This window comes from Eurosta solidaginis, chromosome 3 (genome assembly GCF_040869045.1).
Source record: "Eurosta solidaginis isolate ZX-2024a chromosome 3, ASM4086904v1, whole genome shotgun sequence".
In the NCBI taxonomy this organism is placed as follows: Eukaryota; Metazoa; Arthropoda; class Insecta; order Diptera; family Tephritidae; genus Eurosta; species Eurosta solidaginis.
Window position 1 is genome coordinate 261,727,134 of NC_090321.1, and position 17,809 is coordinate 261,744,942.

At 35.7% G+C, this 17,809-nt stretch overlaps 1 protein-coding gene across 1 annotated transcript in view; it reads left to right on the forward strand.

Moving 5' to 3' along the window:
- Positions 1-17,809, forward strand: part of GLS (Glutaminase) — a 77,218-nt gene that overhangs the window by 31,564 nt on the left and 27,845 nt on the right. The gene's annotated exons all lie outside the window — the stretch shown is intronic.

Below are 17,809 nucleotides of genomic sequence, written 5' to 3' on the forward strand. Positions count from 1 at the left end.
GAAAAGAGTAGACCCCCTTGAGGGCATATTCTAGTGGCCACAATTACCTTAGTTATCCTTTTCAGCTCAAGACTTATTTTTCTTTTCTTGAGCATGCATAGTACCCAGCCAATGATTATCATTGGGCTTATATCCTTGCCAATCATAGCTTGTTCGATAGCTTGATGGGTAACGTAAAAACAATCAAGTATTCATCATTGTCAAGTCATACATACATTCAGATCTTCCAAAAACAAAATAATACAGATAAAGTACTTTGAAATCGAAATGGAAGTCATACATACATTCAGATCTTCCAAAAACAAAATAATACAGATAAAGTACTTTGAAATCGAAATGATGCCACAAACTACAAATAGCTGTGCAAACTTGTGTACTGTCAATCATCTATTTCGTGTCTGCAAATATACAAAATCATTGTCAAGTTCGTATAATGTATTATTTCTTTCTTGACACTTTTAATGGGTTAGCAAAAATTATTGCGTTAATTTTAGATTAAAAAATTGATTCTATACAGACTTAATTCCCCTTGATTCAAGCATGGCGGAACGATACAAGGTGGCAGCATGGTGACATACCTACAAACATAAATAAAAATTTCATGTACTTTCTTTTTGTAAATTCGATGGACAAATGTCAAAATCGTACTGCGCCGGAGGTTGATGTATCAAATCAAATAAGAAAGTTTATAATCAGCTGTCCTATGCTGCCACCTTGTATCGTTGCGCCATGGATTCAAGTATTATTTATTTTGATTGATTGCGTCAAAATAAAAATGTAATGCACTTGATTGATGCATAAGCAAACCACAAGATTTAAATGAGAAGGAAAAATTTGTTTAACTTTAGTAAAATAAAAATAACTTTTAAGCAAAACGTTAGTGACTGGCTTCGAATCACAAATCAGTATTTGCAATTTTTAAAACAAATATTTTAAGCTCCGAATTAACAGTTAGATGCCAAATCTTACAGTTACAATGTCATAGAAATAATTATACTAAAATTATAGACAAATGAGCTAAAATTTAAGGTATGCTGTATTTAGCTAGATTGGATAAATAAAATTTACAAAATTATTGTTACTAATTAAATATGGCAATATTTATGTAGTTGAAAAAATTAGTGTAGCGATTTATGTAAAAGTAAACTAGATTTTAGCACTAAATACGCTCGCGAATCAATTGCAAAATATTCACAGCCTACGTTTATTACCGTTACAAATTACTACCAAAATGTTTAATGATTTATATTCCATTTAAATAAAAAGGTTTCTGGCTCTCCAGTCTTGCAATCATCCAACATAATGCCTATTCAGAATGCACGAATACGCGCCATGTGTTCCTGCTCGGGCACCTTTAACTGCAGTCTTCTCTTCTACCTTTTTTTACCAAAAGCCAATATACATATGTATATACAGCACCTACATAAGTTGAATGAAATAAATATACAAATACATTTTAATAAAAGTTAAAAGGCTGAAAAATTAATTAAGGAATCTTTCCTATAACTTGATCTTGTGTAGGTACATCGCACAATATTATCACCTGCTATCTACACTGGCTAATTTAATTATTCTAAACAACAGTGCCCCTACTTTTTCTTACTTTACATTAAGCTTTACAATCGTGTCAGTACCTGGCAACTGCAATAGAAACATCTACCAAGGACATCTACCATAGAAATTTAAATTTTTTGCCTTATGAATTCTTAAGAACATTTTACGGGACTTTGAGCACTACCGCTATAAGGATGCCTTTCGCATGAGGCCACAAAAGTCCACAGGCCAAGAAGGCTCGATATGGTCGTATCAAATCTTTTCCAAAATGGTCGGGCTAGTACGTTAATAGCGCTAAATTCTGGAATGCAGTAGCCGCCGTGGTAAGATGATAGCGTGGACGCTTACCACACCAAAGTACTTAGGCTAAAGGCTCGGGGAAAGCAATATCGAAATATGTATTTAGAAAAAGTTGTGCCAATTAGAAAACATTTTCTTAGCTGGGTCGTAAAGTGTAAAAAAGCTCGTCCTAAATCGCCTTAGAGGTAAAACGCGCCTAGTATAATTTATTTTTAGCCGACCAATAACCGATAAAATATTGTCACGGATATTAGCATCACTAAGCTATACCATCACTAAAGCGATGCTAAGGCATGCTAAACGATATTTACGTCAATAATCAAATCATGTATACACATATATAAGGCAGCCGAGAGATGTCACACACAGATGCATTTACTTATACGCCTATGTGTGCGCGAGAGACTGTAAACCATGGCGGAACGATGCAAGGTGGCAGCATGGAACAGCTGATTATAAATTTTTTTTATTTGTTTTGCTACATCAACTTCCGGCGCAGTACAATTTTGACATTTGTCCATCGAATTTACAAAAACAAAGTACATGGAATTTTTATTAATGTTTGTAGGTATGTCACCATGCTGCCACCTTGTATCGTTCCGCTATGCTGTAAACTACAAACATTCACAACAATAATTCAATCATTATGTATCTACATAAACGAATAAATAATTGCGTCTACATATATGTACCATGTACGTATACGAGCAGCGGAGAGTCAATGCACTAACACATGCATATATCTGAGAAGTTTGAGAGCTCATGGACAATGCTAGTAGATTCTAGAAAAATGCGAACGAGGAAACCAAAGAGTATAAAAGGCGACAGATGTAGAGGCGCTGTAATTCAGTTTGAGTTGAGCAATTAATGAGTTATTGATTAAGCACGCGATCTGGCGGCCAATAGTAGAGTTTAATTTGAGTTATCAATCAGTTTGGTTATTAAGCCAGCGAGTAGCAAAGTATAAGTGTTATTGTGAAGTACTTTAATAAAGGGCATTTTTCCATTATTCAATATTGGAGTTATTTATTCAACAGTTTAGTGATTCGAACTTAGCAGAGGATTGCAAATAAGATGATTTGCAAGTAAATTCGTTACAATATCATCATCGATAATACTCCCTAAAACCTTGCGGAAGTGTCTTTATGGTTACATGAAGACAGAGAAGAAGACTGGAAGTGATATAAAGTTCTGTAACTCAGTATCTTGGATCTGTACTGGCTTTAATGCGACAGACACTGCATCAAGACCTTCTATCAATAAAACTATCCATACGGCTGCAAAATAGGAATCATAGCCTGCCTATCTGAGTTTTTTGGGCAAGTAATAGGTATATCCTTTGCCGATTCCGGCATCCGAATCGGAATCGGAATCGAAAGTCTAAGAAATGTTGAAGATACACATATCTAGAAACAGCCTTGGAAATAGGACCTACAAATACAACCCTGCGCCTTTCCTTTGTTTAATAAAAATTTGTAATATTTATTTGCTAAAGGAATCTGTTTTGAGGATTTTTTCGTGGTTTTGGAATCCGAATAGATTAATATCAAAAAGTCATGGCGTCGATGATATATACAATTAACTGCCTCAAGTTACTATCTATTATGTTTTGAAATTCTATTTACTAGATTCTTGTTCTCTCTCTTCACAGAGTTTTATACCCCAAATAATATCATCCAGTACTGTGTAATCGTAATTGTGTCACTACCGCAAAGCAATTCCCACGATTTTTAAAATGATAATTTGTTTACTGCTTAAAACTAAAGAGATTTACATTTTATGAGTCATAAAAAGAGATTTTGTTCTGTGGGGAAGCTTTAGTAGGCAAATAGATACGCATAGTAACACATGGATATTAGAGTGACCCTTATTTCTTAAATTCTTCATAATATTTTGAAGTAGCCGAGTTAAGATGGATATTACGAGGGAAAATCAGATTTTATCTAGAGGTATTGGCCCTTATTTTCCGAAATATATCCCAGAAATAATCCTGCCAAGAATCGTGCGATTAATCCCTAAAGAGATTGGTCTCCGATTGATCTCAAATTTATATTTCAAACGCATTTAAAATTACAAAAATAAAAAAGTTATAAAATAGAAAAGGTGCAGCGATTTCAATTACGCTCAAAATTTTCCACTTTTTATTGTGAGTTTTCAAAATATTTCTAGTACGCAGGTTTGCAGCTCATTCAATTTGACTTACACGGCGTGCAAGTTTCAAAACACTACGGACTAGTGTTTAATTTTGAGAATTTTTTTCGTGATGGGTGTTAAATATTTCTTTAATAATTTGGGAAAAGTATAAACAACTTGACATCAGGACGGACAAGGCGACAGCTGTTTCGATTATACCTTGTAAATCTCTTCAAAGCCTTTTCTATGGTTGAAGTGTTACAATCGCATTCAGCCACGTCATGCCTTAAATTAAATATTTACTTCTATAAAATGAATAAAACAACAAAAAAAAACTATTTTCAATTATATAAGGGGAGTTCAGGATAATGCAAATGGTCTGACATCCTTGCATTTGCGAACTGGTGTAGTATATTTGCACAACAAACTAACAAAATACACGACTATGGATTTGCTACGTCATTGCAAATACGCAACAACAATAACCCCAGTATTTTTTCCCACTCTCATAGCAAATCAGGAGCTGTGAATACAAAAAAAAATATAAAATGGCAAATTCAAAATAAACAAGTAAGGAAGGTTAAGTTCGCGTGTGACCGAACATTACATACTCAGTTGAGAGTTATGGTGAAAACATAAGGGAAAATAACCATGTAGGAATATGAATCGAGCGTAACCCTGGAATGAGTTTGTATGACATGTATATCAAATGAAAGGTATTAAAGAGTATTTTATGAGGGAGTGGGCCATAGTTCTATAGGTGGACGCTATTTAGGGATACCGCCATAAAGGTGGATGAGGGTTGACTTTAGAATTTGTTTGTACGATATGGGTATCAAATGAAAGGTGTTAATAAGTATTTTAAAAGGGAGTGATCCTTAGTTCCATAGGTGGACGCCGTTTCGAGATATCGCCATAAAGGTGGACCAGGGGTGACCCTAGAATTTGTTTGTACGATATGGGTATCAAATGAAAGGTGTTAATGAGTATTTTGAAAGGGCGTGGTTGTAGTTGTATAGGTGGTCGCCATTTCGAGATATCGGCATAAAGGTGGACCAGGGGTGACTCTAGAATGCGTTTGTACAATATGGGTATTAAACGAAAGGTGTTAATGATTATTTTAAAAGGGAGTGGGCCTTAGTTATATAGTTGGACGCCTTTTCGAGATATCGCCATAAAGGTGGACCAGGGGTGACTCTAGACTTTATTTGTACGAAAAGGGTATCTAATGAAAGGTGTTAGTGAGTCTTTTTAAAAGGGAGTGGGCCTTAGTTCTATAGGTGGTCTCCTTTTCGAGATATCGCCATAAAGGTGACCAGGGGTGACTCTAGAATATATTTGTACGATATGGGTATCAAATGAAAGGTGCTAATGAGTATTTTGAAAGGGCGTGGGGCTTAGTTCTATAGGCGGACGCCTTTTCGAGATATCGCCATAAAGGTGGACAAGGGGTGACTCTAGAATGTGTTTGTACGATATGGGTATCAAATTAAAGGTATTAATGAGGCTTTTAAAAGGGAGTGGTGGTTGTTGTATATGTGAAGGCATTTTCCATATATCGACCAAATGTGGACCAGGGTGACCCATAACATCATCTGTTGTATATCGCTAATTTATTTATATATATAATACCACGAACAGTATTCTTGCCAAGATTTCAAGGGTTTTTTATTTCGCCCTGCAGAACTTTTTCATTTTATTCTACTTAATATGGTAGGTGTCACACCCATTTTACAAAGTTTTTTTCTACAGTTATATTTTGCGTCAATAAACCAATCCAATTACCATGTTTCATCCCTTTTTTCGTATTTGGTTTAGAATTATGGCATTTTTTTCATTTTTCGTAATTTTCGATATCGAAAAAGTGGGCGTGGTCGCAGTCGGATTTCGGCCATTTTGTATACGAATACAAAGTGAGTTCAGATAAGTACGTGAACTGAGTTTAGTAAGGATATATCGATTTTTGCTCAAGTTATCGTGTTAGCGGCCGAGCGGAAGGACAGACGGACGACTGTGCATAAAAACTGGGCGTGGCTTCAACCGATTTCGCCCTTTTTCACAGAAATAAGTTATCGTCCCTTTTAAAAGTATCCTAGACAAATTAAATGAAAAAGGGCGGAGCCACGCCCATTTTGAAATTGTCTTTTATTTTTCCATTTTGTTGCACCATATCATTACTGGAGTTGAACGTTGCCATAATTTACTTATATACTGTAAAGATATAAAATTTTTTGTTAACATTTGACTTAAAAAAAAATTTTTTTTTAGAAGTGGGCGCGGTCGTTCTCCGATTTTGCTAATTTTTATTAAGCATACATATAGTAATAGGAGTAACGTTCCTGCCAAATTTCATCGTGATATCTTCAACGACTGCCAAATTACAGCTTGCAAAAGTTTTAAATTACCTTCTTTTAAAAGTGGGCGGTGCCACGCCCATTGTCCAAAATTTTACTAATTTTATATTCTGCGTCATAAGTTCAACTCACCTACCAAGTTTCATCGCTTTATCCGTCTTTGGCACTTTTTCGGTTTTTCGAAATTTTCGATATCAAAAAAGTGGGCTTGGTTATAGTCCGATATTGTTCATTTTAAATAGCTCTGAGATGAGTGCTCAGGAACCTACATACCAAATTTCATTAAGATACTTCAAAATTTACTCATGTTATCGTGTTGACGGACGGACGGACGGACATGGCTCAATCAAATTTTTTTTCGATCCTGATAATTTTGATATATGGAAGTCTATATCTATCTCGATTCCTTTATACCTGTACAACCAACCGTTATCCAATCAAAGTTAATATACTCTGTGAGCTCTGCTCAACTGAGTATAAAAAAGTTGTTCACCATCTGTAGCTTATACTTGCTATTGCAACGTTTCCAATAGCAAATGCACAAAACTTTGAACTGCCTTATTATATTCTAGCCTGTATCTTTGTTTCTATAGTGTTACCAGAAATTGTTTGACGACCGAACGAAACAACCCCAATCACGAGACAGGATTTTTATCATAGAATAACTCCGTCCTCTTGGCCAAAAATAGGACATGACTTAATTACTGTCTCGAGATCTGACAACTCTGCCGTCCCTAATAGCTGGAGCCTTGACTTGGCGAGCGCAGGACATGAACACCGAACGTGCTCAACCGATCTTTCCTGCAGCTTGCGCTCCTGCTGTTACTGACGAAGCACAACTTATAAGCATGTGACGCCAGAAAGCAGTGTCCAGTTAGTATGTCCATCGCCTTAAGTGTTCTCTCTTCAGAGACATGAGTAACTTTGTGAGTGTAATATCGTAGATCTCTCTCTAATCTTAGAAATTTTGCAACCCCACGCTTTTGTCCACGCCTTTCCTGCTTGATGGATCATATGCAGCTCCTGTCTCCTTTTGATTTCTCCCGGAGGGATCCATCGTCGATTCAGCGAGTGTTGAACCCTATTTTGCCAAAACATTGGCATTTTCATTACCTTATTAACCCTTTATGACCGGGTATTTAAAAATCTTTATTTATACATTTTTGCAGCAGTAATCACCACGTTTTTCATATTGGGTTTGCATTTTTCATATCGTAGCGAATATTATGAAATTATCGATAGTTCTGCGCCTTCTGTTATCGTTCGATTCAGTGAACTGTTCAATAAATAAATGCTAATGTTCTGTTTAAATAATTATCTTTACTATCAGAGCTTCAATGGTAGTAGATCTTCACAACTTAATATATAGCTTGTTAAAGTTGATTTTTATCACTTAGACTGCGCTGCTTTTATTCTCTCAGTTGCCTCGTTCGCTTATTTCTTCCAGAGTTTCGACCAGGGTCGCCGAAACCAAAACTGTGGCTGTGTGAGTAAAACTAAAATTAACTTATTGGTTGAGGTTTAGTTGTAGATGAGAAGTCAATGAGGTAGGACGTATGCACGCATGTTTGTTAACACACAAAAAGTAATTCGTAAATATGCCATATAAATACTACTTTATTGCTTGAGCCTAAGGAAAAATTTAAACAAAATAAACTGCAAACATTAAACCATGAAAACATTCTGCGTTTGTTTGCAAAATATCTTTTCGCAACTGCGCAAATAAACAATAGCTTCACCCGATGTTGCTACTCTGCTTGTTCAGCGACAACTAAAGCCAACTAAAATGAAACAGAATAAAAGTACGTGTGAAGTGGCGCCAATAATTACACAGGCCGACAAAATTTAACTAATATTCAGACCCAGAAACCAAACTATATATTTCCGAAGGTTTTTGATGTGAGTAACCCAAACCTGGCCTCAGAATTGTTCTATCAACTCTAGTTTTCGAGATATCCCAACCTAAAAGTGCAAAAAACACCGTTTTTGCCCATATTTGGGGTTATGTAGCCTTGCCTTCACCAAAGTTAAAGGATGACATCTTTAAATACAAGTCTTCTTCTTTCAAATGGCGTTTTATTTTGCTCAAATATCATTTTTTTTTCTCTGAGATATCGCATTTTGAAATTTCTAGGGATTAGGAGATACGAGGGGATTAGTGGATTAGGAGTTAAGTGGATAAGCTAACTTGTGTTATGAGATATCAAGAAAATTTTAAGAAAAATAAGTATCAATTCAAGAAAATTAGTAATCGACTATATCATATCTATGTTATCTTAATCGATTTTCAGGTGTAGGAAAATTTAGAAACATGAAAATTTTAAAATGCGTTATCTCAGCGGAAAAAAATGATATTTGAGCAAACTCAATGTCATTTGAAAGAAGAAGATTTGTGTTTAAAGATACCATCCTTTAATTTTGGCGAAAGAAAACATCTGCAAGGCTACATAGCCTCAATTATGGGCAAAAACTGTGTTTTTTGCAAATTTTAGGTTAGGATATCTCGAAAACCAGAGCTGATAGAGCAATTTTGAGGCCAGATTTCGATTCATCACATCAAAATCCTTCGAAAATATATAGTCCGATTTCTCGGTCTGAGATGCTGTCGGCCTGTGTTGTTCAACTAAATGGTGACCATTGGTTAAGACTCTTCTTGAACAGCCTTCTCGATTAGTTGTTTATTTACTTCTCGCATCTACTGCATCTCATATTCGCTGATGTCTTCTATGCATATGTGTGAGTAATGTCATCTGCTATTTTTGTTACTGTGGTTGCGTGTGAGTATTGTCATATTTACTCTTAGCTGCTGTATACATGTTTGTGTAGCTTTTTGTTGTCTCATCTGGTTACAATGCTGTGGTTGTGCAGCATATATTTAAAAGCGGCATAGTGACGTATCGAAACTGCTAAAATTCACAACAATATGAATCTCTTCAAGCTCCTCTGAAATTAAAGTTAGCCGTAAAATATACCTTATGTAAGCTATAATTTTCTAGCCAGTATGATAAAGTAAATTATTATTATATAGCATATCAAATTTGCAAATAATGCACCATCATTTTCTGTACACTGTCTACTAATCATGCTCACCCTGGTGGAGGAGTATCCTGTTTTATAAGAGTTTCAGAAATGAGAAAAAGTACATGTGGGAAAAAAAACTGCAAGTTGTGATTGGTTAACGTGTGAGTGCGCAGACCTCACGTTTCGGCAATTCAATGCTAATAAAAGCTAACAGAATGCAAATAAAATCAGCAGTGCGATTATTTGAAATTCGCTTAAATATCACAAAATTTTAATGTGTTAAAAGCCATTAACGTTTACAAACAACAAAAAGAAAAACATTCAACAGCATAATTCAAAGCTTTAAAAGGCATGTGTTTAAATTTTGAAATTCAAGTAGCAAAAATAAATTTCTAACAAATTAGTTAAAGTTTAGCATTGGAAGGAAAATGCTGTATTGTGTTTAAGATCCAATAAACTTCCATAAAACTCCACAAAAAGCGTTAAACTTGTTTTATCAGTAAAAAGCGCAATAAGTTTCTTAAATATGAACGATGAGCTAGCTTTTAGTCATGCAAAAGACAAAGATTTGAACCCTCGCGCCGAATCATGGGAAGAGTTAAATATACTCGACGCTGCTTTAGGAATCAAAAACGCAGCAATAAGACAAAGTGAATTAAATTTAAGTGATTCTACTCTTGAGAAAGAACGGGCGGGTAAAGGAAATATGGAACGTGATAAGTACGATGAAGCCGTGTTGATCGATATGGTGCAAGGCATTTGCATGCAACAGCAGAAATCGACTTTTGTCAAAATTATATCTCGATATTTAAGGTATAGTGGAAATATTAATGAAAATTGTAATAAACGGCAACGATAATTTAGAATATGAAATTTAAAGTATAGCGTAATAAGGGAGTTCGGGGTTTTGTGCAAACGGCCTAGCATCATTGAACTGCAAAATGGTGTAGCATATTTTATACAACACCAACCAATGTTACCTCATTGGAAGTACGCAACATCAAAAACCGTAGTTCATCTTCATAATACTGAATAGCAAATCAGGGTGCTCTTTTTCCTACAAGTTTTGGGGACGGGACCTACTTGTTTAATGCCGACTCCGAACGGCATCTGCAAGGCAGATGATTTTTCACTGAGAAGCTTTTCATTGCAAAAATACACCCGGAGTACTTGCCAAACACTGCCGAAGGGGCCGCACAGTGTAACTTTTTTCACTTTTAGGATGCCAAAATTAATAACAGCCAAACCAATGGAGCAATTCATTTGAAATTTCGCAGTGTGGTTGCGGATACCTAAATCTGATTTGAGAATAAAAATGGGCGTAATCCGCCTTGCCCTTATATAAGGTGAAATTTCACATAATCATATTTTCTACTTTAAAAGCATTTTCCAGTGCGAATATAAATAAAAATTGTTTGGATTTCTTACCTTTAGCTTAGAGGCTTTTGATTAATATTTAAAAAATCTTATTTTCAAAGTCAAACACAACATAGGTACGTATATTTGTAAAAACTGAATCGAAATACATACTTATAAAAAAAAGTGATATTTTAACTGGTATAAAGTTAGTCGGAGTCAATATTGTCGACATGCTCTGGCTCAGATAATAAGCCAATTACTTCACTCGTTAATGCTCGCCGCTTTGACCTAGGGGTTTTCCGCAAACTGTTTATGGGTCTGACGATATCAGCAATCTGTGCACCAAATCCAAGTTACTACAAGTTCTTGACTTTTTTGTGGCATATCAATCAAAAGACCAACTTCTTTCCTGAATCTTTTTTGGATATGTTCTTTCTTCTTTTCCTTATTTTCTTCGCCCCGCACACACCAGGTCTTCATTTCCATTCGTTAAGCGATGTGTAGCATACATTCCATGCATCATATCCAAGAATGTAAAGGGGAAATTCCGAAAGCAAGCATGCTCTTGTCAACATTTCGCTCTGACAGGGTTCGCATATTGTTCATATCTTTTGGAGAAGCCCCACATATGTAGCACTTTTGCGATGTAGTATATGCCGACAGAGCGGTGCAATCTTTGCCATCAATCATGCACAACACAAACGTTGATTCACCAGTAAGTTTAGGTTATCTGTTTAAATTGTTGTAGAACGAAGACTGGAAATTTGGTCTTGGACAGATTGCACCTCCTTTGCAATTACATATCGTGTTTCTTTTGTAAAAACAAATTTTATCGGGCGGCAGTATCTCGTGGAAGATGGAGCGGGATTACTCCAAACTATAACTTTTCGTTTGTTAACCATTATATACATTTTAAGGAGTACTAGTGAAATGAAAAACATACTAGTGTCCGATTTGTTTTCTTCCGAAAATTGTTGTTTGTAACAGCTATGCTCAGCTCCATCGCATCCCCATTTTATAATTGCATTTGGTTCTTTAACCTCAGGAATAGAAAGCAATACCTCTTCTTGTGCAAGATACAATCTGCGTAAGCTGTGATCAATTAGGGACTGCAATTCAATTTCAGCATAGGTTTCCGTTATCGTTATTTTTTCAGAATATCATAAATTCTTTTAAACAGTTATATGAAGGATATATTTTTCTGTTAACTTCTGAAGTGTGCAGCCGGATCAGGGAGTATTCATATGTTGAAAGATTTGAGTCAAATATCATCACAATTGCTTGATCTGGTGACAAACTTTTCTTATTTTCTTCCGATTGTAGGAACTTTTTGATTGCAGTGCCTCTTGAGGGTGATGCCGTGGACAACTTCTCAATTATTTTTTCAGTTTCTTTTCCCTGATGATCGTAATTTCAATTCCGCTGCCATTAACAGTTGATCATTGTCGACATTGTTCATTATTTCCTTAGCTTTTAATTTTTTTGTGCGCATAGATGACTCAGAGTAATTTTTTGTTGGCCTCCCCGGCTAACCTAACCTCCGGCTTAGGAATATCACGAGAAGTGCATGGCTCAACATCAAGCATATAATCTGTAAAATCCAGATTTTCTGATAACCATTCAGAGTTTTCTCAATAAATCTACTTGCAGATCGAAAACAACATACGAATATTATAAGTTAGCTTGATGATGTATCTTTTTAATTTTGAATGATCCACATTTCTTCCAATTATAATCAAAATATGGTTTAGTATAGCTTTGTCCGTTTCTTCATCTTTGCTTTTTAGCAAAACTTCAAAGAGTGCATTTCGTGAAATAGCCATAACTAGTTGATGGTATAGGAAAATTTGGTACAGTGCAGTTGGTTTTACTTCAATGCAGTCCGTCTTTGGTATGATTCATTTTTAGCTTTGTTCTCTATTTATATAGTCTTAGCCCAAGCTTTTTATTATATTTCTTGTCATAGGATAAGAAACTGGGGTTTACGGGAAAATAATACCTGCTAATGCTTAACAAAAACATACTTACCCATTTCTTAGTTTTAAAGATCTACCTAAGATCTCAAACTCCGAGCGAAATTTATGTAGGTTTATGTGATGTATACATACATATGTATATTCCCGAGGCACTCAATTGCTTAGAAGTATCACCCATAATAGACGACCCTCAGGTAGGCGTGCATACATAACATAAGTTGATGGGATAAGTGCATAACTCGTTAAGAATGGGAAAACTCATATGACAAACAATGAAGGCTATTCAGTGCACAAGTTTCCTTTTTCACTGCGCTTCATACGTGAGCGGGAGCATAGAGACTTTAAGTTGGCGATTACAAAGAAAAACGCAAAATTTCGCAATGGGTTTTTCTTTTATCTGAAACTATCACCCTTATCGCGAGTTTTATTTTCACCCGGAAATATTCACAGTTTTTGTTCACCCTATCGCAGAGGGTGGCGAAACAATTTTTCATGTTCGAAAAAGATTTCACCTTATCGGCAACTCTTTGTTCGGGCGAAATGAACAGCGGGGAAACCAAAATTTGTTCACTTATATTTTACAGGCGAACGAGAGGAAAACAAAATGTAATTAATTTTTTGTTTTGAAATTTGATATTCTTATAATTATATGTACTTCTATTACTAGAAATAAATCAATAAATAAGCATAATCGTAAGCTGAGCGGAAAAAAATGAAACTCCTGTATTGTTAAGTATGTAAATTCTATTTTTTCATAACGTATCAGTCGGCCAAGTTATCCATTGTGGGCAAAGCAACGGTTCCAAAATGTTGATCACCTCACTGAAACAAGGTTACATAAGACCCACTTCATGGTATCCCAGCGGGTTAGGGGGTCAGAATATTCCCGCGGTAGTTATGCCTGTCGTAAGAGGGGACTAAAATACCAGATTCAAGGGGATGTGTAGCGCAACCCTTCAGGTTGCCAGCGCAATATATAGCTTCTCCAAACCCAATTGTCAACCTCACCTATCCGCGGCGAATCCTGTTTCACTAACAGACGAGGCTCTGGCGACCCCAAGTTCCTCATGGAACTTGGGGGTGGGGAGGGAGGGAATGGCTTGAAGGTTTAATGTGGCCACATTAATCGTTCCCAAAATGGTCGGGCTAGCAACTTAATGGCGCTGTGGTACCGGATCTGTATCCGGCAAAGGACCATCGATAACACTCCCCAAGGCCTTCGGGGGGCAACCTTATCGCTACAACAACAACCACAACCCACTTAATGGTCCTTTCCAACGCTTTTTCCCTCTGCGAATAAAACGAAGACATTTACTCAACGTTACAATTGGTGGAACTCCAAATTTTTGCTTCAATGGTGGCAACGAGTTGGTAAGAATAACTAGCAAATATTAGAATGCCAGCTTGTTTAGCCTGTAATATTGGCGAAAGCTAATTGAAAAAAATTAACTTGTTATTCAAAAGTGCTGAAAATAGTAATTTTTAGCTTACAGTGAATCATTTAGCTCCAAAGGATTAGATCTGTCCCTTAATTGCCTCCGAATCGCTTTCACATATATATTCGCCTCGCGCTCAATCAATACCAACCTAAGTGCAATACTAAACATTATTTTATTAATTTTTTATTTATATTTTTGTTGTATTTTAAGGAAATATATGCTTGGTTACAAAATTTACACAATTGTAAGTAAATTATTTGTTCACTGCCAATTCGCAATAGAGCATCAGCTGTTTCGAAGTGAACTTTTGTTCGCCCGAAATTGCCGATAGGCGGAAAAAGTTCACCCGAACAAAAGAAGTGAAGGCGAACAATTTTCCGCGTGAACTTCACGATAAGGGTGTATATGAAATTCACTTTCATGTGTATGTATTCGTTCAATGGAATTGGGCGGAATCAGGCAAGTTTTATTCTATTGAAAACGAAAAATTTTCTAAGCTTACAAAACTTTTAGTGGCTGTCTAAAACAAACCAAAAAAAATTTTTTTTAAATGCCTCAAAATTACCAATGCTGTTACAAACTACGCAATTATGTGAAATAAAATAGTTTGAAGTCAAAACAGTTATCGAAAAATCCACCACGTGGCCACAAAATAGGTCAAAAATTTTGGACTGTGAAATGATTTTTACACTTGTTTCAATTATCCAAGTTTCATAATGCTTATCATGGTGATCGTGGGTTTTTTACTTTGTTGTGTATACATTTTCTTAACAGTTGGTTATTAATCTGTTACATGTCAAAACATTTTTGTGATTGGAGAACATTGTTTTTTGGACTTTTGGCATCCTAAAAGTGAAAAAAGTTACACTGCGCGCGGCTTAGAAAAATTTTTTTCTAATTGAAAAAAATTGTATCTAAAATTTTGATGTTGCGTTACGGTGAACTCAGGATCTGCGGTTCAGTAGGCGGGGCTCGCTACCATAACACCACGGCGGTCTTATGCAGTTTGGAAATACTAAAACACATTATAATGGTTTTTAACGCAGTTCGCAAAGTTATGTTGAATTCGCTTCCTATGATTTTATTTTACGTCTCTTAGTCGCTCTTAGCATAAGCTACAAGTTTTTCAATGATCCAGTTCTCAAATATTACGCACCTAGGTGTTCTTTACTCTTTTTCTATCTTAGTTAAATATTAAGACGACGCAAAGTTGGGAACGCGATTTTCAAGTCTTGCCATTAATTGGAGAAAGCATCAGCTTAACAAGTATCAAGAGATTGAATATTAATTTCCGTCATATGTTCCTTCCTTAGCTGAACCTCTTTCAAAATTAATCATATATTTAAATACCCAGCGTGTACTTGGATGTTATGATGGTTGGTTGTGATGGCATAAAGGACTCGAAATAGATGTAGAATTTTTTATATAAAAATTAGCAGCATTGAAAAAGGTTTTGTTTGGGTCCAACTCATTCTTTCGTTAATATCATAACTTGGCGAAGTCGAACGTTTATACTTCCTACTTTTTCGATATTGAAAATTTCGACGAAATTGAAAAAATGCGAACTGTTGAGTGAGTTGTTCTTCAAAATATAAATGTTGAAAATTTTCGAAAAATGTGCGTGAAACCGCTTATGTTTAAAATCCGTTAAAGTTATCATGTTGACATTTGGCGGTGAGTGGAATATCACCCTATCTCGGCAGCCCTTTCTAATAACTAAATTATACTCATATCCTACAGCTGCGTTTAGGTCGTTTCTTACCCATATGTACACTCATTTGCGAATTACCGGGGGTTCCGGTTTTTTCGGTTGACCTAAGTAGGATATAAAAAAATCGCTACGCGCTACCACCGATCAAGTCCATAGTGGCTACCGAAAAAATCGGATTTTTTTCTTGAAGCTCCCTCCCAAAATATCTCTTTGGATCCGCTCATATGTTCACTTAAGTAAGAAACAATTGTTCGAAGATCATTAACCGTGCAGGGCCCACCCAACCTAACTTGCTAATGGTTTAGGGATGACTAGAAAATTTGGATTTCTTCCACAAGGAGGTATGGGATTGGTCATTTTCCAAAGTTGTGTATATATTGCTATATCGGACACAGTTGTAGAGATGGGAAAGGGTAAATACCCGGTAAATTGTTTATATATGGTGAAAATGGGTAAATACCCAAATATTTACACAAAAGAAGGTAAAAAAAATCTTTTGAAAAATATGGGAAACAGACACACAAATTCAATCCAAAATGTACCAAATTTCTCCTATATCGGTGGGTAGTTATCCATTACGCTATAGGTTGAATTAGTTTTAATCTGTAATCCAGCGTTTTTCAAAAATTATATCGCCAATAATGAATGCCGTTGCAAAAATTTAAGTTTACCCAGTAAACATTTTAAGACAAAAAGAGTCGGAAAAAAATATCTAAATTGAAGCGTTTATAGTCGGTATGCGCCCATTTGGAAGGCTGAAACCAATGTATTTCCCTTCTTGCAATGCTCGTTCTATATGAGCCTATTATTGTATATCTTTTGAGCTTAAATAAGAGTCCGACACGAGTCTTAAAAGGCTTTTAAACAGATCATATTATACTCTACTGGAATTCTCCGGCGTCATTTTTAACTCTAATAAACTCTGATTATCTGAGACCTATATGGCCTATTTATTAGGCACCGTCAGCGCTTATTGGGGGCATATGTAGATCGACACACCAGGACAGAGCCTGGCAGCTTCGTGGTCGCATTAAAAATGTCGAGAAGCGTCCATGAGCGGAAAAACGTCGCTCCTTGTACAACAAAAGAACAGCAAGGGAAACAATAATGTACAAATGTAATTCATTTTGTATTAAAATGAAAAATTATCGTAACAAAGTTTCAATATTTGTTCCAAACTCGCTTTGACGAACATAAAAATTTGATAAATGATAATTTTTGCAAGCTAGGTTAGGAGCTTTTAGGCCGTTAAATAAAAGGCAAAAATTAAACTTTCTTTTATCCCCCTACGCGTTTCGACGCTTTTCTGATTTCTATATTGCCCACTTATTTTGGACTCGTTTCGGATTCTTAAATTATGAACGTCGTGGGCATGTTTTATAGGTAGCTTTGTTTGCGTAAATATGTGTACCCTGTAAACATTCTCGAAGCGCTTACAGTCTGGAGTTCAATATGGGTCCGAAATACATGAAAAATATCAGCTTCAAAAATGCTATCACCTAAGAGTCTTTTATGACTCCAGTTTGTTGAAATCACGAACAAACGAAAAATATTAAAATCAGTTAACTAGACAGCTCCGGAATAAAAACTCAGAAATTTTTCTGCGATAATTTATTCTAAATAAATAATTAATTCAACTTATGCTTATTTCATTTCTATCTTATCCTCATGGGAGTTTTATCACAACAATTTTCTCCCCTATATTTTCTGCTTCGGATATTAGTCAAAAATTCTTCCTTAAAGCCCTGAAGTAGTGTCATTAAAGAACTCAAAATTAGCAGTATATGAGGCCAATATGGCTCATATATGATATCGGAAGGAGGCCTGTATAAGACTTATGTTAGAGGCAAAATATGAGCGTGCTAGATGTCATATAGCATTCGCTCCAGGCTCCTAAATTAGTTCATAACGAGTGCCAACGATCCAAAGTTTACAAAAAATGGGAACTACCTGGTACAATTC